Here is a 23,699-nt window from a genome sequence, read left to right as displayed (position 1 = left end):
GATAAGAATTGTTCCTCATTCTTTTCTCTGAGCTTTCTCATAGCTTCCCAGGAAAACCCTGGGAGAGAGCTGTGTCAGAGGATATGTGATTACCACAGTCCTGCATGAGGCACTGCACACTCCTGGACTGCAGCTGGCTGCAGACAGCATCTCCTTCTGAGAGGATGCTCTCAGAGCTCACAAAAAACCATAAAAATGCATACTGCATATATATTTTTATAATATATAATATATAATATATATTATATATTATATATTACAAGATATGTACTATATATAATATATAAAGTATCAATATATAGTAGATACAGTATAAATATAATATTATATACATTAGATATATATAAATATATAGTATGTATATAAAGTATAAATATATGTATTCTATGTATATAGTGTGTATATATATATATATATATATAAAAAGCATAAATAATGTATTTATTGTTTTGAACAACTCACCAGCTGCAAGTTGACTGCAGGCAGACCATTTCTTTGTTTGTGTCCCCAAAGTCAAAATGGAAAAATCTTACATAAATAAGAATCTGAAAAGAACTCTAAAAGCTCCTTTGAGAGTCTGGACAGCTACCTGAGCATCCTATTAGAGTGAGAGGATGTACAAGTGTCCATATGAGTGCACTAAGTCTGCACAATTCTTAGAACTCAGCAGTCAAACACAACATTGAAAGGGTAGTAGGTAGATCATGAGCATGGATAATTATATTGTTGAGTAGGATAAGTACAGTCTAAAAACACCCCACAGGAATATAAGGTGCATACACTAGGAAGGCTGCCATGGAAAGCATCCACTTGACTTTAAGAGACTGTGGTGTTTGTACAGGCTGTTCAAGCAGCTCTGCTGCCTGGCACTGTGGGTTTGCAGCTGGGACAGCAGGGTCCTTCCTGCTGAGATTCAGCTTCATGGCATCTGTTGGTGCAGGGCTGGGCACTGCATCTGTGCAGATGTATGTGGAGAGGGCTGTGAGGGTGATGGTTGCACTGCAAGACCATGTCCTTGAAAAAGAAGAATAAATATCCATTATTTCATTGAAAACATTGGATTTAATTTGCAGGTTTCTTATAAATCAGCATCACTGACGCATACTCTAACGTAAAAATATTATTCTTGCTCTTCACAAATTTTAGATATTTGCATTTTGGAAAGGGCCATTTGCTGAGACAAGAATATTTAAGTAATTAAATATGAAGTTGCAGATCTCTTTTGGTCTATAAAACACTTATTAATATGAAATGAGTGAAACAAAAACACAGTGAGGAGTCAAACAAGTCAGTCCCAACTACTGATGGCTGTATAATTAATCACATAATTAATGGCTATTTAGTCCTTGGAATAACTGGAATCACCTTTATTTGCCAGTGTACCATGGTCCAGCAATCCCCAAACATGAACACCCAGCCCAAAGTCACAGATTGCTGCAGCTCAGCCCATGTGTAAGGACTGCAAGGACATCATGTGCCATGGATGGAGCCTTTGTTCCTGCTCCAAACAGAGCAACTCTAGTGCCCACAATCCACTATCAGCTTAGAGATTTTGTTTTTAATCACTGTTTCTAAGCCTGATTCATCATAAATACATTCACAGGCACCCTTTAAAAGTCAGTTCTTTGTTCCAAAGAAATGCAACACACCAGCAGGAAGATATTATGCAGTAACACACCAGGGCAAGCTATATGCAAAGGAAACCTGCCAAAATGAGTTTTTCCTCCTTTTCTGCAAGGCAGCAGTTTTTTTTCCCTAAGCTGTCTCACTTGAGGGCTGTGTATACAGTAAAGAAGCAAAAATCCATTTCACTTTCCTCTCTTTCAGGTTCATTGCCATGACACCAAACCTCCTTTTAGGTTGCTGTGTCCCACCCTTCAGGCTGACCTGGCACAGCATTCCAGCAGCATTTCCATGGCTCCAAGCCCTGGTGCTCTGAGTGAGGAATGGAGACCTGACTGCAGAAAACACTTTCCCTCTTCTTTCCCAGGGCTGTACCCATCAGAATCCACAAGTTTTGTATTTCTTCCACGAGGCTTTCCTCTCCAATTTCTTATTCAAATCAAAAGCATGCCCTTAATCCAAATATCTCAAGTCAGGTAAGGTAAAAATACAACACAGATGCAAGTTGTCTGTATCTTCCCAGGGCCACACAACTTGTAGAAAGTATTTATAGCTCCAGATGCCTATATTATTGAATTTAAAATAAAAGCAGCATTATTTGTAGCTTCACTGGACAGCTGACTTGATGTGATTTATCCTCACAAAAAACTTCTGCTTTTCAAAAAGAAAATTCTCACTTTAGTCTTAAAGGAAAAAAAGACAACAAAGAAGCAGTCAGATTAAAATCTGTTTTGAGGCCCTACAACATAAATTAAGTTAGCACAGCAGGGCTTTCACTGTAATAATTTAACTTGTCAGTTCACATCATTGACTAACTTAAAGAATTCATGGGGCTTAACTGATCAATATAATAAACAGTTTGGATGGCTCTGCAGGAATAGCCTAGTCTTAATTTGAGGTCAGTTCTTATTCCTTTTAAGTCTCATTAGCAGAAGCCAACGTAAATCCAGAGATGTAAGGACAAAAGCAGAAAGCTTTGCATCAACAGCAAGGCCAGCCCAGTGTCCAGTTGAATTGGATGCATCCCAGCTGCAATCTCTTCCAGGTCTCGGGCATGGAACAAAAAGCCTGTGTGATCACTGGCAGCAAAGGGGGACAGTCCTGGCTTCTAGGAACCATACATTTTCTCTAATTCCAAGCTGAAAATCCACCATGGGTGTACCAGGCCAGATTTTCAGCTAGCACAGAAAGATTTCAGTCTAATACACTCTACAGAGAAAGCCAATCCCCAGCTGATACCTTCGGTTTTAAGTTTTTCTGTTCTGTTTTGGTGTGCAGCTCTTAGCTTTGTTGTGGAGATCCCAGCTGTGGGTTTCTCTGGGTCTGCACTGAAGGCACTCCAGGCAGTAGTTTCATGTTCAGACTCAGGTGTTTATTATTTCTTATCAGTAAAACAGTCTCACTACTGTGAGTTCAGCAGCTTTTCATTAGAAGGCACAAAATGGCCAACAATCTCTTGGTACAAGGTCTCCTAAGACTAAACTGTGCAATTAACAACTGACACCTGGATTATTTTCCCTTTGAACCCAATAACTGATCCCACAGAGCCCACACTGCAGACTCTTCTGCCCAATTCCAAAATGCCACCAAACCCATGGAGAAGAAGAAGCATGAAGAAGAAACCCAGGACAACACCCTGTGCCCTCCATCTTGCTGCCATCCACAACACACTAAAAACCCCAAAACCTCAATTTCTCACCAAGTGATGCACCTGCACTGCTCTCTATAACCTATTGCACACTTTTGTGGACTCCAGTCTGTCTTGAAGTCTGGGAAAGTCAGTGCTAGTGCTCCCCTGGGGGTCAGGGCACCCCAGAATAGACAAATATTCCCAGTACCCTGGGTTTCCACATCAAGTGTTACTGGGATCTTTGCACAGGGTGGTGAAGACAAAACAATCCTATTCTAGCTGGATGCTCAAGGACAATCTCTTCAAATTTCAGGCCCAAAGCATGAAAAAAGCATGAAGAGAGGAGGGTGGGCAGGCAAGCAAGGGGGATGAAACTTCCTCATTTGAAGCTGTTAATTGGGCAGTTAACTCCTGTATGCAAATGGACTAAAACCTATAAAAATGTGAGATCTCATGACCAATCCCTCCTTTGCTCCCACCTTGGAGCCCCCCAGGGCAGAGCCAGGACTGTGGCTCTGGTACTGCCAGGGTGTGGCCTCTGAAGGCACCCCAATAAATATGAATAGATCTCCACTTTATTGCTCTGAACTCCTTCCAGCCTCTGCTCCAGCTCCTTGAGGCATCTCAGCAGCCAGGTTGTTTGAACAGCACACTTAAGCAACCATTGCCTTTCACCCCTAAATTCTAAAGCAATTCCCTGAAGGCCTGTCCCAGCCTTTGTACAACCTGCTATGGGGTCCTAGGCCAATTCTGCAGGAGCTGAGCAGCACCAGGGACAGCACAGCAGCTCCACGGAGCCACCCAGCCCTGTCTCAAGCCCAGCCAGGCAGGCAGACCCTGGAGCCCAGCCCAGCTGATAGGGGAGGCAGAGCTGTGTGAGCTGGGACCCACTGCCCCACCATCAGCTTAAAAGCTGCCTTCAGAACAGGCAGAGCTGCCCCTTTGGAGAAGTCCCTCTGAATACTTATTATCATTACTGAATACTTATTATCATTACTGAATACTTATTATTATTACTCTGATGATGATGATGATGATTATTATCATCATAATCATAATAATAATAATCATCATCATCCTTTTAATTGAAGGGGTGGGACCACCCCTTCAATTAAAAGGATAATAATATAATTTTAACCCAGTCAGGTTAAAAACAATTTATTGCTCAAGTAAACATCAGTCTCAGAGGCCATGAGGTTTAAGAGAGCAAGCATTCAGCCACAGCTCAAAGTGGTCACAAGTTCTTTGTTATAAGACAATATATAATTTCTAATATATAATTTCTAATTTATATTATTGATATATATAATATATATAATATTAAATATACTATACCTAATATATGTATTATATATTATCTGTCTATCTATCTATATATCTATATATATATAGATATAGATATATATAAAGAATATATATATTATATATCTAGTATATAATTTCTTTCTAATACAATGGACAGTTGCCACAAAGTTTATTTTGCTTTTCTAACCTATCACCTTTACTTACTTCTACTGCACTGTGTATACTTTTATCCAAAGAGCTGCTATCACACCTACACACAGATGCTTCTATTATAACCTCTAAACTCTCAGCTTACTCTGTACAATTATACTCCTCCATTATAAACCCTTCACCATCCTATCAATACAGTTTCTTACTTACTTAAGGCATATTCTTACTAACAACTATAGAAACATAAGTCTATGATTTTTCTGCCTAATGTCCATGTATTTTATTTTTACATCAATCCAAGCTTCTTCCATGACTGCAGATCAAACCCTTCAGTGTCTGTGGAAGTTTCTGTCTTTCCATTTCCCACAAATACTGATCTGTTTGCCCAGTGTGCCAAAGATTGAAGAGTGCTGCTTTAGTCTTTCCAAACAGCCACATTTAATCACTCTCAAAGGAAAGGAACATCCCAGGCCAACACCTCTGACTGAGCAGAGTAGCAGTATGTGAACTCCACTACAATGAGTGAGAAAACTGAAGCTCTCAGGTGACTAGTGAATGTTCTTTTTCCTCGGCCTAAGATTTCAGAAGTTCCTTCAGCTAGAAAAACTCTTAGAGCTAGAACTTATGGCCCTTACCTTTACCCACACCATGGCATCATCCCTAAATGAAGTCCAAGGAAACCAGTTAATTAATTTGTACTGAATCATAGGGAAAACCTACCCTGCAGCCAGGTGAAGCACACCCCATGCACCCAGGAATGAAGTTCAGGTAAGGTCATCAGCCTGTGGACAGATGCTTCTGCAGCAGAGTGAAAGTGGAAGAAACATGCAAATGAAATCACTTCTATTTGAAGAGCCAGTTGAAGGCCGAGTCTGTAGGCTGAGGATCTGTAAAGGAAGAATTGAACTACATAAATTCAAGGACTAAACCCATTTTTATCTCAAGAGAGAGGCAGCAAAAAGCAATAGAGCATGGTAGTGACAATGATGTGTTAGAAAACCAACAATCCTTCCATTTTTCCTATTTACTTGTTGTGTTGTTCTGTGTGGAACAAAACATCTGCTTCACAGCTCCTCATCAAAAATACCTGAGCCTGATTAAAACCCGGGATGGAAAGGATGACTTCCATGCACTGTTATTCAGGTGCATAGAAAATATTAATGGATGCTTATAAAAGTGGCAGAGCTTGAAAGGAAGACAGAGTCCTTAAAAACATATCAGGACATCAGCTGCAGCAAAATTCCCAGAACTGTGTAACTATTGTTGCATCCAAGCTCTGTACTCCCCAGTGCCCCTGACTGAGTTTACATTTTAACAGGAAGGCCACAGAAAGGTTAAAAAGAAAACAACTCATTATTCCATATGGAACAGAAGCACATTCAAGATATGCTTCAAGGTGCCTGCTTCCAATTCCAAGTATGAAAGAGTGTTTACCCTGTTTCATGTGCTGCAGACCAACTGTCAAGCCACAGGAAGATTGCTGAAATATCAATTTGCCCAGGTAAGTAAAACATCACCTGTTTTCCCAAGTGAGGCTGGTGAAATCCTTGTTCTGTTTGGAGTGACCAGTGCTGTAAATGGGAGCAGTTTCAGTCCCTGGTATTTCATAGGTGGCTTTTCCCCACAACAGGGTTCACAGCTCAGGGACTGGGGCATTTGAATTGATAGGAGCATTTTTAATGGGACATTTTTAACCCCACAAAGACAAAAAGCAAAGCATACATCTTGCAAGTGATGCAGAAAGAACATTCTGAGAAAGCCAGATCTTTACAACATTCAGATTGGTGCCACTTTCACTCCGGTAAAAATCAGTGCTTTGTAACTAACTTTAGACCATCACTACATCCATATACATAAAAATGCCAAATTTTCTAAACACTTTTCCTTATTAACACAATGTCCATGTCTAATGATCTATTTCCTCCATGTTTTTCACCATGAAGGCCATCCCAGTCACTGCTTTTCCACATTGCACTCTCAGCCTCTGCTGACATCTGCACACAAACTCCTTTTATGATACAGAAAATTTACAAAAAGCATTTTTCCCTGCCAAGTGTTAAGACACTTGCTCCAAATTTCAGCAAGATATACTGAACCCTGTGCCTGAGCTCTGCTCCTATCAATTCACACAACACAGGTGTTACATTAAATGGAGCATCACTTAATCTGTCAGCAATGCTTGCAATGAGAAAAGCACATGGGGACCTCACCATAAATTTCTCATGTTTAAATGGAGAAAAAGGCATACAGTAATGTCATATACATCAACTTTTCAAGTGAAACAATTCTGTGATATACAGACCGCTAATCTTCCATGTAAATATTAGCCAGTATAAAGTGTCTAACATCTAAGTGAAACATCAAATGAAAGCACATTTTTAAGGTGTTTTGCTCCTGAGGAATAAGGCTTCTCCCAGTAAATGGTGTTTCCCTCTGAAATCTATTTTCCCTGAGCTGAACATTGCACTCAGAAAAAAAATCAAAGGGAGATATCTAGGAGGAAGTTTTAACTTCTCATCATGAAAGCCCCTAGATACAGAATTTAAGACAACTATGACTCCTCAGGTATCTTTACGGAAACAAGAACAACTTTCACATGGCCAATTCCCACTGGCTGACTTGGATCAGAACTCCATTGTGGAAAGCCCCATTGGCAGATCCCTGCTCTGATGGCTTTTGTAATGGGGGGGAGGGGGGAAGTTTGCTTTTCACCAGAAATAAACCCATTCCCATAACTTCCAATCTGGTTTTTATTGCATCAATACTAAAGAATTACTCAAAGGAGACATGTGGCTAGCTGAGTGTCTCTGGTGAATAGCCCCAAAATGAGAGGACAGCTCTGATGATGTCACCCTGTTCTTCTAAGTTCTTCTGAGCCTTCTGATGTTTACACTCTTGTAACAAACTTTCTCATGCACTTTTATGTAAATAATTATTGGTTTACATTCTTCTCTGAAGGAGGAGAAATTTGACAGGCTGTTGGTTTGTCCAGTGTGATTGGAGAGGTGGCACTGTCACCCTCCAATCCACTGTCACTTTTGAAAGTCTATAAATGTTGGAGTCAGAAATTAAACTTCCATTCTCTTTACCTTAGAGTAAAAAGATTCAGTGTCCATGTTGTTTTATTTGCAATGTGATGTGAAGTCTGCTCACAGGTTAAAAGCTGTGTGATTTTATGTCATCAAATCCCCAGCAGGGTTTTTTTGTCCCTCCTGCAATTTTCCTCCTGAACCACTTGAACCCCAGACACTGCTTCTCCTTCCAGGCACTGTGTTATCCATCAGGTTCTTCCTTTCCTATGATTGGCACCAGCACATTCCTAAACCACCAGCCCATGTGGAAGTCCTAAACCACCAGTCCTTCCCATGTGTGGACTCATTCCTGCAGGAGTTAATATTTACCCTGTCACCACCTAATTGTGCTGAGATAGAGTTTTATTCACCATCAATTCTGTTTACATGAATTCCTTTTCCAGGAGCAATATATCTTTTGCAAGTTCCTATTCAGCACATTATCCTGAATGTCATAAAACAGAAGGAGACAAATCAATAGCATCTAATCTGAGTATGGCTCAGTCCTGTGCTTTTGGTAAAAGGAAAATAAGGAAAAATAACTAATTAGCAGACATCTAGTCTTAGATACAGTATCAAACATTGCCAAATGGACTTTATCTTTAAATACAGTAGTCCAGATCCAATAAAACATTTAAAAATGTGATAGTCAAAAAAAAATCCATTCATTAATTTCTATGGTATAATTTGAAAATAAAGAAGTTCTCAGATAATTGCCAAATTTCCATATTTATAAGAAGATGGCACATGTGGGGATAATAGCAAATTTGGAAGTACCACTTTTCTATTAATATGGAAATTCAGAAATTATTGGAGTTATCTGTTATAAATCAACTTTCTCATTCTTTTGCTGATGGAAATGCCATTTATCCACTACAATAAATTCCAAAACTACTAATGCAACTCCCCTTTCACTCTGATAAATCAGTGTAATGGTTGTCATGCTTATCCTCAAATTTGGCAGGAGTTCTGCTCTTATATTAAAATGGGTCAAGCCAACCCTAGTAGTGCAGTACCACTACAGGTTTGGAAGTTAGAGGGAGGAGGGATTTGCTCACACAATTTTGTTATTTTCTGAGTTCATCTGCCCCAAACAAATACTGCAGAGCCACAAGGCAGCAGCATTATTCACTTAAACTGACCAAAGGAGACTGTGTAATTCCAAGGCAATATTTCATGGAATCACAAATGATTTAGTGGAAACTGGCAAGAACAAGAGATTTTTCAAGGATTTGGGTTTTTATACCAAGAATTGCATGTTGCTTGATGTGAAGGTAGCCTATCATCTTCCACAGAGGAGTGCAGCAGTGCATGCCTGTCACCCTGTTCTTCTAAGTTCTTCTGAGCCTTCTGATGTTTACATTTTTATAATGGAGTTTATCATGAACACTTTCATGTAAATCATTATTGTTTTGCATTCTTTTCTGGAGAAGGAGAAAATTGATGGACTGTTGGTTTGACCGGTGTCATTGGAGAAGTGGCAATTTCATCCTCTAATCCAGGGTCACTTTTCCAATTCTATACATATTGAGGTCGAGAATAAACTTCCCTTCTTTTTTACCTGGGAGGTTTCCAGAATGTGTGTCATTTTATTTCATGTCCAGTTGTGACAGATCCCTTCTTGTGGAGCAGAAGAGTCATCTGTCTTGATGATTCATCTAGACTGGTTTCATCTAGATGGTTTCATCTAGAAACCAGTCAGATGCTGAAACTGCAATGTTTTTTCAAGTGTTGGTCCCCTAAAGACATTGTTCCTCTCTCCCAAAAGTGGTTTCACAGTTCTGTAACACTTCTAAACGAGGCAGTTGATGTGAGATAATAGCTTATACCGGGGCTAACATGGGGCTACTGCTCTCTCTTAATGCAAAAATTCTACAGAGCACAAAGGGCAATCATGGACACTTAGGATTGTTCCCCCATGCACAGAATTTCTCCTATCTCAAAATGAACAGCCAAACCTCTGTTAATTATTTGATGCTTTAAATTAAGGTGGGTGTTCAGCCTGTTGATGCTTTGCCTTCCCAAGGTGAACCCAGGAGCTTGCAGGTTTCCCAGCAAGGTTCCATACATGAAATAAAACATCTCCCAAAATGATACTAGTGCAATCAAATCTTGAAAAAGAATCCTGCCAGGCCTTTTACCCCCTGCTTGCTGCACAGCCTGTAGGGCAGTTGGCTAGACCAGCATTGTACTGTTGGAAGCAGCAGCAACCAAATGTGAGCAGCAATGCCCTTCCCTGTTTTACCACAGCACTAATTCACACATAAAAGATGAAATGCTGAAGATGAATCCATTGACATCAGCTTCACAAAACTGTCTCCACAGGGGACCTTTTCAACCTGAAAAAGTCAAACAACTGGCTGCATCACTACTTAACAGTAGGGTCTTTGTAAGGATGAATGAGGAAAGATGGTTCTCACCTACTATAAGGATGAATTTATTATTCATAGAGAGACATCTAGAAGAAAATCTTACTTTTATCCTATTTGTTATTACGTTCTAAGTGGATCCCAAAATCTGCACAGGGTCCTCAGTCTACCTGTTCAGAAAAAAAAGCTCTTCCATCAATATTTCAATCTCCTGCCAGACTCTGCAATTTATTCTGCATAGCTCACACAGCACAGAGCTGGGACAGAGGGCCAGGGCTTGACACAGCATTGGACAGAGAACTTTGTCCCAACTAAACCAGTTCCACAGGCAAGGCTGCAAATGGTACCAAAGTCCAACCAGCCTGTCCCCACTCCACACCCAGGGTCAATAAGCCCATGAGCATCCTTTAGTTATTTCACCCTGCACAAATACAGGTGAACACTGGAATTATATCAGGTTTCCTGGGTTAAATTGTATTGTGTCGTGTTGCTCTTAGTCAGAATTTGACTAACAGTAAGTTCTGGAATATTAATTTTTTTGAGTTTTATGTCCATGTGATTCTCTGAACCTACTATTTGAAGTAGTGAGAATCCTCAAGATATCTTGAGGCTTCAAAATTAATGGGAATTTTCTCTTCTCATGTTACACTTCCTTGTCACTAGAGTTTCTAACAGTGTGGCTTCGAGCTGAACAGTGACCTTCCCCCAAAATCACTCCAAATGTTTTTAAAGCACTGTTCACATTTGGAGGATGGGAGATCACACATGCACAGGTTAGTGAGGAGCCATGAGCCCTGCTGATGCCTCCTGCCCACTGTGCTGCTGTGTTTTGGGTGAAACCACAGAGAACCCTCTGCCATGATCACCGTGGCTTCCCCTCCTACCACAGCTCTCTACACCCAAAGCTTATTCCACAGTTTAAAGGTCAAACAGAAAAAATTGTGGCATGATGACATGAATAATTTGTTTCAGTAATTTAGCAGCATGGGTTTGTTGTGATTATTGCTACAAAGTCCTTTCGTATTTACAACTGTATCCTTTTAACATCTGAATAATTTATATCTAGTGATCAGTGATGCGTGTGGCAGAGAATCATGAAAATTAGCTCCTCTAGTGCTCCCTGACTCTAAGAGGACATATTTTCCCATCCAATTGTACTGTTTCTCTGTTGTTTACATTTTGAATACAGAGAAGCACCATGCCAAGAGGTTCTGAATGGGAGCTACAAGATGATCTGCACTTAAGATGTAGCCATACAGAAACACCCATTAGACATGCCAATAAATTTCACCTTCTCCACAAGAATCCAGTGAGGGTCAAGAAGATGGGAATAATTGTATTTTTCACCAACTCACACTGTGCTGCAATTTAAAATCAAAACCAAACAACTCCAAAGTAGACACTTCTCTCTCCAGCACGTTACAGAATTAACTGAACATAGAGAAGGAACTGCGGGAAAAAAAAGTTACATATTGTGACACTTGCTTTAAGTGTTTGCAGCCCTTCTGGGCAACAGGGATCCTGAAGGACACTGAGGGAAATCCAGTAACCTCAAAGACCCAGAATAAGAGGTGTTCCACAAATATTGAAGACAGACGAGAGATCAGTAGCACTAAAGCTGAAAAAAGATGGAAAATGTGGGAAGGAAACTTGTATAAAGGGGCTTTAAAGCCTGGGGAAAGCACCAAAGCTGTAGCTTGCAGTAGCCATCCCATGGGCTGAGATCCTCCTACAAACACTCCTGGGCAGAGATAAGTGTGCCCAACACCTCAACAAGACAAATCAGCAAGACAAATACAGATAAGACAACATGAGGCATGCCTGACAGGAAAGTTGTGCAGGAAAGTTGATCTACCAAAAAAGGGGCTGATGGAATCAAGGTGCAGCTGTGGCAAGTGAGGCTGGAAGGGAACTTCCCTTAAGAGATGGCAATATCTGGAACAAGTTTGGTAGTGACATGCTTAAGGGGCTCATCAAGCACATCTGTTCCAGCCTGGAGCTGCAGTTCCACCAAACAGCTCAAACACAGAGTGTCCACTGCATTGCAGTTCAGCTCCAGCAAGATCCCTGCCTTCAGGAAACTCCTGTGTAGCCCCACATTTCTCTTTACAGAGAAGAGCAGGGCACAATTCTTCCCACGAATATTTCTGGGATACACATTCTCTGCACCTCAGAAAAAGGAAAAAAATTCTTATCATTTGCTGTGCCTGTGTTTGTGCAAAAGTAGAATGCAATATGGAGATTGTTAACCCAAAGTGATGGTGTTTTGGTTCCTTGGCTTGTCAGGGCCAAGCGTATAGCCCCACATTTCTCTTCACAGAGAAAAGCAAGGCACAATTCTTCCCAAGAATATTCTAATCTCATTTGCTGTGCCTGTGTTGTGCAAAAGTAGAATGCAATACGGAGATTTTTTACCCACAGTGATGGTGTTTTGTTTCCTTGGCCTGTCAGGCCCAATAGTGTGTGTGTGTATGGGGACTGTTGGGTGACAGTCATGAGATTTTGTACAGTGTGAGCAGTTGTGTGCAGGGTGGAGTGTTTGGCAGATTCAGTTTTAAATGTATAGAACAATATAGTGGAATAAATTAATTAGCTATCTGATATCCATGGAGTCAGATGGATCATTCTCTCTCCCCTCATCAGGGCCCTCACAGCATTCCTGTACTCTTGCAGGCATGGTGCCTCAGACAAAGCAGAATTTCCCAAGATCCATCAAGGTGTTTAAAAAAGAAGAAAAAAAGGCCAATAAAAAATCCCAGGTCTGCTTCCCTATCTACCCACAACAAACACAAGCACAAAATTTATGAATCCCACCACTTCAGCAAAAAGGCTGCACAATATTTCCCACTCCCAAGCAAGGGACAGCTGTGAGCCAGTGCTGGTCCCTCCTTCAGGAGAGGCAGAGACAGCAGCTGCCCTGCCTGGGACCTGGCTTCACTCAAAGCCAAGATGAGGCACAAAACTGCCTTTTGACTTGACCCTCCCAGCTATTCCTGGAGTATCTTCCTTCCCAGCAGGTTTATGTCAAAGCCCAGTTGTAGATTCTAGAAGTCACTTGCCTATTGAGCACTGGCTTGCTCTGTAACAGTAATGCATAATTTCATTTTAAATTGCAGCAATGCATTTCTGAGGTGCTCTCAAAAATTTCTTACACAGAGATAATCAAGGAAGCATTAAGGTATGAGCCTGCTGCATCTGCAAAGCAGGAGAGATTTAGCACATGGAAAAAAATGAAAATCAGATTAAGATGCTTATGCTTAACAGATGAAAATCAGGAAAAAATATGCTGATTGTACACATTCTCCAATATAACAAATAGAAGACCAAAATACAAAATGTGTGGCCCAACAGCTGCATTACTTTGAGCAGCCAGAGCCAAAACATATAGAATATTCCTTTTGCTGATTGGAATCTCTAAGACACTTCAACATCTGTTAGAACAAGATGTTTGTTTACCACATTCCCCTACGAAATGGAATGATGTTTCTTACCTAATGTACTGAAGAATTTTTAGATGAAAGAGGGATGTTTATGAGATCCATGCAGGGTGTAATTGAAAGAATATTTCCGGATAAAAATACCATATGTTTTGTATTTCCATCCAACCTATAAATATCCTTCTAACACTTTGGGCCCAAAAATACCATGATTGGGAAGAGTTTTATGCATTTGCTTAAGGCTTTTATTACTTTCAATTATCAGTTTGCTAACTGCATCTCATTTCCCTCCTGCTACATCACAAGTATTCCCAAGGATAAATTCAGAGATGTCAGTAACATCACTGGGATGGGCACAGAGCTGAACAGTTGGAACAACCTGGCCTTCACAGGGCACAGACAGCAATTCCTCCCCCACCACAAATGCTCTCTACAGTATGTGACCTCCAAGATATATTTGCTGCCCTGGTTGCAGGGTATGACGGAGAAAACCTTAAAAATGCAAACCTCCAGCAAGTCCCAGCTGCAGAGCTGTGTAATGTAATTCTTCCTGCACAGCACATTAGCAGGAACAGTGGAATGTGAGCATGAAGGAAGAAATCTAAGCTCCTAGAGAGACAGAAATTACAATATGTTACTCCTGACCACATAAGAAATTCTTAGTGTCTTTATAAAAAAACTAATAAATTAAAAAAAATCAGTGTTTTCTAAATCCTACCACTGAAAGAATCCTTTCAGGGAAAACTGCCAGTTTTCCGTGAAAAAATGCAATTTTCACTTTTTTTTTTTCACTGTATTTTGGTAGTACAAGAGCACTGTTTGCCCTTGTTTCAAGAAAAACTATTTTACTATCAGTCTTGCTAAAATCTGATTTCTGCACTACTTTTCTACTCCCTCAGAAATATGTTCTCCTAAGAAAAATTAACGTTTGCTTATTTCACTTTCAGCTTAACTTACACAATGGTTTTATTCCTCTGATGTTTCATATTAAAAAAAAAATAGAGAACATCTCTGCACAGTTAAGACAAGCCTTGCAATTCCATGTGCACTGTTCTGTGGTGCCAATAGCATTATTCAGATGCATGAAAATTAAAAAATTAAAACAGAGTTTAAAAGTTGAAGAATTCAACAATATGCATCCACCAGCACAGAAGCTGGTGAAGTCCCCTGGAAGAACACACAGTTTTTCCACTGAAATTTTTCAGTGTCCCTGCAATTCCAGATTACAGTGTTTGGAGTGTTTGAAGTGTTTGGAGTTCCATGGGTCTCTCCATTTTGCATACGGGTCACCCTGTGCCCTTTTCACCTTTACCAGGTGAATGACAAAAGAATTCTGTGGCACTCCAACATCTGAGAGCTTTGAGGGACATCCCACTCCACAGTCAGGAACACAAAATGTTGTACCCAACGATGATCAGACTTTTACAGCTTTCTAGAAAAAAGGAAAAAAAAAAGGGAGGAAAAATATTATCTCTGGAATTGGAACCCAAAATCAAATTCTGCTGCCAGATTCAATGCCAAGTAAGGAATTTAAATAGGATTTATTGTTTAATAACAAAGTTTTCTGTGTCTCATAGTATCATTTTAAGTCATCAGAAACTCAACACTAAATACACAAGTCCATTTCCCAGACAGTGCAAAATAAATGTAATTTTTTTTCTTTTTTACTTCTCCAGTATACTGCATTCATTTCAGGTTAATAGGACTACAAGAGAGATAAAACAATTTATACATGTGTGTGCTCCTAATAAAACAGTTTTTCAACAACTACTTGTTTAAGACAAGTGTTACCACCATTTTTAGGCAAAACAGCAGCTTGTAAGTAGCTCCCAATTTCCTGCTGACCACTGTATTTCCACCTCACCATTTTAATTATTTATCAAGTGTTTAGGCCCCATTGGAGCAGAGCTCCCATGAGTTTTGCAGGGTGATGATGCCACTCACAAGCAACAACCTGTATCCTGGTCTGGGGTGTTCCTTTCTCTGGAGTCCACAGGACCTATCAGATCGGACAAATGTCAGCAGATTGCTTTGGAAAGCACACATAAGGGAGAAATAACATCTGCTTTAGGGCAGATATCTTCTCACTGATTTACAAGAGATTTACAATTACTGCAGGGAAAGCCCTTTGGAATAGTGATTTTCCATTGATAGTGAAAACTTCCTAGGGAAAAAAAAATAAAAAAAAAAAGAAAACAAACATAAAACCCACAAAAACCAAACCAAACTAACAAAAAAAAAAAACCACCAAAAAAACCCCAAAAAACAAATAAACAAAAACCCTTGATGAAATTAAAAAAAAAAAAAAACACAAAAAAAAGACTGATTAAAGGGACCTAATGGTAGTGCATTAGAATTCAACCAAGAGCTCACTGGGACACAGCAGCAGCTGAGTTCCTGTGTCTTCACAGCTTCCTGAGGATGAGGAGATCCGCATGGTCTAGGAAACACTGCCATGATCAGAGCAGTGTGAGGTAACCCCACAGCAGACTAGAGCTACAGCCAGGAGCCTCTGAACTCCAGGAGCCCAAATCCCATGGGCTGTGTCAGGCAGCACCTGGAGCACAGAGCCAGGGAGGTCAGAATGCACATGGGCTGTGCTCTGTGCTGTTAGATCCAAACTGGGATGCTGCAGGCCCAGGACTGGCTCCATGGGAAAACTTCAGGAGACCAAAGTCAGCACAGATGGCTGGACAGGCTCTGCACAGCCCTTGGGCTCAAATGTGCTGCTTCTCTTGGACTCTTTCCACAGGCTGCAGACACTCCTGCAGCAGCAGAGCAATGGCTTTTCCCATTTTCTGACTGCTCACTTCCTGTGCCCACTGCAGCAAAACCACCTGGAGATGATTGCTCTGACAGGAATGAATGACATCAGCAGGGAGACCCTCCCCAAATGAGGTGTTCCAGACATTTTCCCAGCAGTCTGGACACAACTGCAGAGTTATGAGCACCACAAGTGACAGCCCTGGAGCCTCACAAATGGATTTTGGGAACCACCAACACCAGCTAGACACGTTCTGGACATGTGTGCAGCAGCTGTCCTGGCTGAACACCATTCCACTCAACACCTCCCTGCATAAGCTTACATACAGGCTAAAACTAGCAGGATCTCTTCAATTTTCAGACAATTATGAAGAGAAAACGAGTCCTGGACACCTACAACCAGGCAAAGCTCACACAAGGGCAAAGTCTAAGGCAGCTCTGAGCCACTGATCTGATTTCCTGTATTTTGGTTTCCCAGACATAACATTAAAGAACAGTTTTGTATTGTGTCATATAAAGCCAAACTCAAGGGATTAGTCTTTTGAAGTAAGCTGTTCCAGTGCAGTATTTCAGAACATCTTCTCTCAATGCTAGACCTACTTTATGTTACTTATCTGCCCTATTTTCTTTGGGTATATTTTCCAAGCATTTTTCCCCCATCAGTTGCTGTAAGTCAGTGCTTTAGGACAGCCTGAGCTTTGGGACAGTACTGCTGGCTTACTCTGACTAGTTACCATTGGTGTTCTACCAGGAATCTAGGGCAGAACTAGCTAGGCTGAAAAGAAATGGTAGAGTACACAAATATTAACTCCCAAAAGTAGTTTGGAGGAGGAGGAGGACTCATTGGGAAGGCTACAGATTGCCAACCAAAATATCTGGGCATTGGGAACTCAGAACAAGGAGCCTGCATGTACAGCATCCATTCAGGAAAGAGTGGATAGAACACTTCCCATGCCTTGTTTTAATAAGAGGATTGATTTACTGAGAGTGCTTTGGCATTGTGTGGTTACAGCCCACTGGAATAGTTACCCCTTCATCTTAACTGACTCCCTCACATCCCTCCTTAGAAATAAAACTGGAGGGGAGCCAAGCAGGAAATAGCATTTCTGGATCTGCCAAAATATCATTTGATTCAATTGGATATTGAGAAAAACCACTTGTGGTGTTTTCCTTGCTTGAAATCACCCAGCTCAAACACTTTTATACCCTTGGAAACTGCCAGCAGCAGAAGAATGGCTGTTCCCAAACACATTCTTTGTGCTAAATCTAAAGTGCACACATTTTTCAGACTATTATTTCCATTCATCACCTTGCCAAACTTGGCAAAATGACTCAGTGTTGCAATTGCCTTGGTGTGATGTGCCCTAGTGCCCATTATTGTCATGTTCTTCCCTTTCTAGGTCCACAACAAGCCTTAGAGAATTCCTAAGCAAACTCTAGGAACTAAGATTAGTATAGAGTACCTCCTAAATTACATTTTTTACAGGTTTCCAGGTGCATGAAAGCATTTTGCTAGAATTCTTCTACAGGTTATTTGGGGTTTAAGGTGAAACCAAGAAATGGTTATAAATGCAACCAAGAAATATACAAATATAACCTAGAAATGGTTATAAATGTAACCAAGAAATATTTAATATAACCAAGAAATGGTTATAAATGTCAGCATTCTTCTTACTCTGTAGATGGAAACACAGCTCCATGTGCTTCAAACCAGCAGAAGGATGTCAGTAAATGTGGGGTTTGGAGTTTTTTCACATTTATCACGTGGGTGTTCCAGGGGAGTTAAGCCCATTCTTGTCTGCTGATCCATTGGGCCAGGTTAATAATCTGGAAGAAGCTTGTTCAGGTAAAAAAACATCACAATAAAGATCCAATCCTAAAGGTTATTTTCTGCAATTCGACAGCAGGTGAAGAAAGCTTGGAAAATTCTGAGGCCTGAGATAGAAAAGAGGGGTTGAGGATTGTTTTGAATCCATGTTGGCCAGCAATTTTGGCTTCCATGAGTATAGCTTCAAAAGTTCCCCTTTGTTAACAGTTGTTATGGAAGTTAAAAAAGCACTACAGCTTCCAAATACATCACTGAGTCCCTTGCAAGAGTTTTGCAGAACCAATTTACTGTGGTATAGACTTGATGAAATGACTCTTAATAGGTGAACAAATTGAGCTTAAAACTTAAAACATAAAATTAATTTAGAATTTCTGCTTCTCTGCTTTCTGTCTGTGGATCAAGATGCTTCATGACAGCAGAGAGGATTTTTTAGTAGAATTTATTTGCGTTCCAACTATTATCCTGGAATAACAGTCAGTTGTACTCTATATCATACTAATTACTCTATCATACTAATTATCATACTAATTACACTGAGAGCACAATGGCCAGTAGGTGGGCAGGAAGGTAAAAGCAGCAGAAGTTCTACAACTGTTTGAAAAAAATTGCTTTCCATAATTACAGTGCTGTAAAGAAAAAAGGAAGCTCATCTACTCCCATTTAGATCAGGGACTCCTCATTCAGCCTTTTCTAGTGCAGTGCAATGTTACTTTTTAATGGCCAATACCTTTTCCTGCCTCTAGTGAAGGTCCTGTTCCAGTACTGAGCATAAATTTTGGATGGCATATAAGAGACAGTACCTGACTCAGTTTATGCTCTGAAAATTTGGATCAACTGAGAAGTGAATCCTAATCTTAAATTTATAATTTTAATTTTTAAAATTAATTTTTAAAATTAATAATTAATTTTTAATTAATTTTAATTTTTAATTTTATAAATTTATAATCTTAATTTTATAGTCCTAAAACCCTTACTAATTTCAATCTCCCTTGAAGATTGCAATTCAATGCCTGAGAAATGATGGGGTGAATGAAGAGAAAATTTGAAATATAAAAGTCAGAGAAGAGACAAATATAAGTTCCACCCTGAAAATAAAATGCAGCCACACAGAAGCACTGAGCAAGGAAATGAGTGAGGGTTTGATTGCCAGTCCTTACAACAGCTTGAAGTCCTCAATGAAAGGCAGTAACAAAATTGAGCATGACCATGTCATGTTCTTCCCTTTCTAGGTCCAAGAAAAGCCTTAGGGAATTCCTAAGCAAACTCTTGGAACAAAGATTAGTATCAAGTACCTCCTAAATTACATTTTTTACAGGTTTCCAGGTGCATGAAAGCATTTTGCTAGAATTCTTCTACAGGTTATTTGGGGTTTAAGGTGAAACCAAGAAATGGTTATAAATGCAATCAAGAAATATATAAATACAACCAAGAAATGGTTATAAATGCAACCAAGACATATATAAATATAACCAAGAAATGGTTATAAATGCAACCAAGACATATATAAATATAACCAAGAAATGGTTATAAATACAACCAAGAAATATATAAATACAACCAAGAAATGGTTATAAATGCAACCAAGACATATATAAATATAACCAAGAAATGGTTATAAATACAACCAAGAAATATTTAATATAACCAAGAAATGGTTATAAATGTCAGCATTCTTCTTACTCTGTAGATGGAAACACAGCTCCATGTGCTTCAAACCAGCAGAAGGATGTCAGTAAATGTGGGGTTTGGAGTTTTTTCACATTTATCACGTGGGTGTTCCAGGGGAGTGAAGCCCTGTATCAACACCACAGTGATTGATGTAGTGGAACATGAAGAGCTGAGGATGTTTGCCTTGCTTTGCAACACACCAATGTATCTAAAAACATTATTTAACCTCCTAAGCAGCTGGCTTGGGTGCAAAGGAGAAGAGTTTCTCTTTTCTTGGATGACACTGTACCTCCCACATCAATGATTCATTCCTCTTAGCCTTGGGAGAAGCTTTCTCTCCTGGCTTATAAACACATTTGTGAAGTATCTGGCAGCACTGGTGGTCTCTGCTCAGAATCCCTTCCCTTATGCTGCTTCCTCTTCAATTCAAACAGGCTCTGAAAAATTTCAGTCAACAGCCATAAATATTTTTATTATTGTTGATAATTTTGTTGGAGAAAAAAAAATCAATCCTTAAAAGGTTTGGGAAGAGGTCACACATTTAAACCGCATCTGTTCAAGAGCTAAATATGTTTCCTGTGATTCCCACATTAGCTGCCAGTCCAGGAATTCACTGCTACAAACATCTCCCTAATGATTGTGAAAAAACTCAGTCACAAGATTTTCACCACAAATTACAGGAAAGTAGGATTTTTAAGCACTATTTCTGGAAATTCAAATGCTAGACTGAAAGTGTTTCTTAATGGCATATTTACATGCTTGATACTAAAATCAGTACTAGCCCAAATGTCTACATTTTTAATGAAAAAACATGATTGACCCAGTTTTTAATTACACAATCTGGTTAAAACCTTCATGCTTTTCAAAGAACATTGTGTGTTCTAAATTTATTTCTATAAATTCACATCCAGTTTGGTTTGTTATTTTTTCTCTCCTTTTTTGACGTCTTTCTTCCCACTGTTTTCCTTCACCAGGAACTGGATGATGTGATAAATGCAAACACCTGAACAGAATTTCAACCTGAAATTCACTTCTAAAGGTTTCTCAAAGATTTTGAAAAAAACTTTTCCTAACCAGTTTTATAAGTTAATTTAAAATTTTTCTTTCCTATATATTTATATACATACACACACATGCTATACCTAGTAAAGAACAATAAACATACTCTCATCCTGATGATCTGAATAATTGAAAGATTTCCACTTTGTATCTATCAGTTAATTTGCTCTGAAGGAAATTTCTCATGTTAAAGAGCTTTGCAGAAGTGACTTCAAGGTTCTGCTTTGTTTTGGATGACACCCTTACCTTTCTCTGCAAAAAGCAGCATAACATCAATGACAGCAATACAAATGGCACAGGTTTTCCTTGAATCATATAAAGGGAGTATCTGGAGAAGCTGATAAAGGCACAAATTGCACTATCAGGGACTAGATTTCAGCAGCTTTAAGAGCCCTCATTTCTACCTTCTTCATAGGAAGCAATATTTTTCAAATGCTAAAGCCTCTTTTGACAGGTTCAGCTTTGTCACAGGTTGGTTGGTAGTCACAGCATTTCCAGCCTATAAAAAACTGATCCAGAGTACAGGGTCTGTAGAGAGTTGGCTGAAATTACCTCAAACTGATTTCATCAGGCAGGACACTAAAAGATCATGACTGAAAGAGGAAAAATCAGAAACAGGGACCGGCAGAAAACAATGAGATAGTTCTCCTAGGAAAGCAATTTCAACAAGAGATTATAATTCCTGAGAGACAGGGATTGCAAAGAGCAGATGTCTTTCCAGGTCCTTCAGGATAAACAGCATGATTAGAAGGAACAGTCACTTTGTAATGATAGATTACATTTTCACCTTAGTGACTGTCAGCATTAAGATAAGTGAGGTTTGCTTCCAAGCCCACTGAAACGACAGGCTCTGTGTATCCCAAATCAAACTCAGCTCCAGCCCTGATCTTGGTGAGGTGAGGATATTCTGCTTGCTGTTCAACCCCTCCACTATATTTAGTCCCAAATAGAGCCATGGAAGTACCCCAAGCCTGCTCTTCTGAGAGAAAAAACCCATCTGAACAGGACAGATCCTGCCTCAAGTGGCATTTACAGCCAACCTTTACACACCTACAGCACACAGGCAGGAAGCAAAGCCAAACACATGGTGCAAACATGCACTTTGAATGTTTCATTTATACAGCTTTGGTGTTTCTCCCCCAGATGCCAGTGTCAGGAGGTGATTTGGAGCACATTGCTGAGCAGGAAGTGCAGCCCATACTGACAGAGATGCTGCTTGCAGTCTCATGATGTTCCAGAGGGTGGAAGAGGTTTTACAGCCACTTCTGTGAGCCAGAGAGCAGTTTGATAAGAGAATCCATGTTCACCTCTGAAAGAATTCTCTGCCAAGGTCATTGACATAGAAACCAAAAAAGAGAGAAAGATAAATAAGAGAAACCTGCAACTGTCTGTTCCAATGAGCACTTTGTCTCTCCTAACCAATTGTGGGAACTCAGCACATCGTTCCCGATGTCCAGAGATGCCAGGAGAACCCTTGGGGGTCTCGGAAATCCTGGAATGTTGCCAAGAGTGTTTGGTGGCTTGATTTTGATCCATCCACAGAAGTGACAGCAGTTTGAGGACATGAGAATCACTTTAGAGTGAAGGGTGTAAAAAGGACACATTTAGAGGGTGAAATATAAACTTTAAGGTTTTTGGTACAGGGGGGTTATGGAGACAAGATGGAGGGATCAGGGCGTGACTTGTCCTTCTTCTTTCTTCTTCTTGTCTTCCATCTCCTGTGGTGATGTTGGCACTTGGGGATTGGTTTATGGTGAAGGTGCACTTGCCAACATGGGTGAAAAGCATTGGGAAATAAAAGTAAATATCATGTACGTAGATTTTAGTATAAAAAGACATGACTGCCCCGTGGGTGGTCAGAGTGCCCGTGGCTGCCTTGCAGATCAGACCTCTGTTGGGCAGACAGGAAATTTTGTGGATAAGAAACAATAAACAATCTGAAGACCGAAAGCTGAAGAGTCCAGACTCATCCTTTGAAACGCGTGCCACCCAAGAACCACTCTACCCGTGTCGGGGCAGAGACAGACAGACGGACCCGACAACCAATGAGTCAAGTGTAAATTTATGAGTTTTGTAAGAATGGATAGAAAGCATGCATGCTAGAATAAAAACAGTTTGAAGCCTTCTGAAAAAGGAGTTGCTCTCTATTGTCTCCATCTCAACTTTGACACCAGAGCAGAGGAAAATAGGGCAAGCCATTTCTAGAGCATGGAGGTAAAACACAAAGGAGCCACATCCAATCATCACCAGCAGAGCTGGTTAACTGGTGAGATCCCAGCTGACTGGAGGGTACAAATGTGATGCCCACCTACAAGAAGTGTGGGAAGGACAATCCCAGGAACTTCAGGCCTGTTAGTCTGATCTTAGTGCAGGTGCAGATCACTTTGGGTGCCATCAGACAGCACCTGCAGGACAACAAGGGGATCAGGCCCACACAGAATGGATTCATGATGGGCAGGTTGGGCTTGAGCAGCCTGATCTCCTCCTCTGAGAGGAAGATGCACTAAATGGACAAGGGAAAGGCTGTGGATATTGCCCTGGAGTTCAGCAGCATCTTTGATAGTGACTCCCACAGCATCCTCCTGGAAAAGCTGGTAGCCCTTGGCCTGGACAGCAGCACTTTTGGCTGGCTAAAACCTGGCAGGATGGCAGAGCCCAGAGGGGGATGGTGACATCCAGCTGGGGCTGGTCACAAGGGAGGCTCCCCAGAGATCACTATTGGGGTCAGCTGTGTGTAACATCTTTATCCATGATCCAGACAGGATCTGGCCCTCAGTCAGTGTGCAGATGACTCCA

At 40.4% G+C, this 23,699-nt stretch overlaps 1 long non-coding RNA gene across 1 annotated transcript in view; it reads right to left on the bottom strand.

Annotated features, from left to right (window-relative positions):
* The window catches only part of LOC143694902 (uncharacterized), a 52,297-nt gene extending 34,234 nt beyond the window's left edge, over positions 1-18,063 (bottom strand). The window contains exons 1-2 of the long non-coding RNA XR_013183709.1: positions 18,024-18,063; positions 5,429-5,595 (exon numbers count right to left, since the gene is read on the bottom strand). This is a non-coding gene — a long non-coding RNA (uncharacterized LOC143694902). The remainder of the gene's footprint in view (positions 1-5,428; positions 5,596-18,023) is intronic.
* Positions 18,064-23,699: the final 5,636 nt, after the last annotated feature.

The sequence above is a fragment of the Agelaius phoeniceus genome, chromosome 10 (genome assembly GCF_051311805.1).
Source record: "Agelaius phoeniceus isolate bAgePho1 chromosome 10, bAgePho1.hap1, whole genome shotgun sequence".
Classification (NCBI taxonomy): Eukaryota; Metazoa; Chordata; class Aves; order Passeriformes; family Icteridae; genus Agelaius; species Agelaius phoeniceus.
The sequence above is the reverse complement of the archived record's forward strand: the minus strand, read 5'-3'. Positions and strand labels throughout refer to the sequence as shown.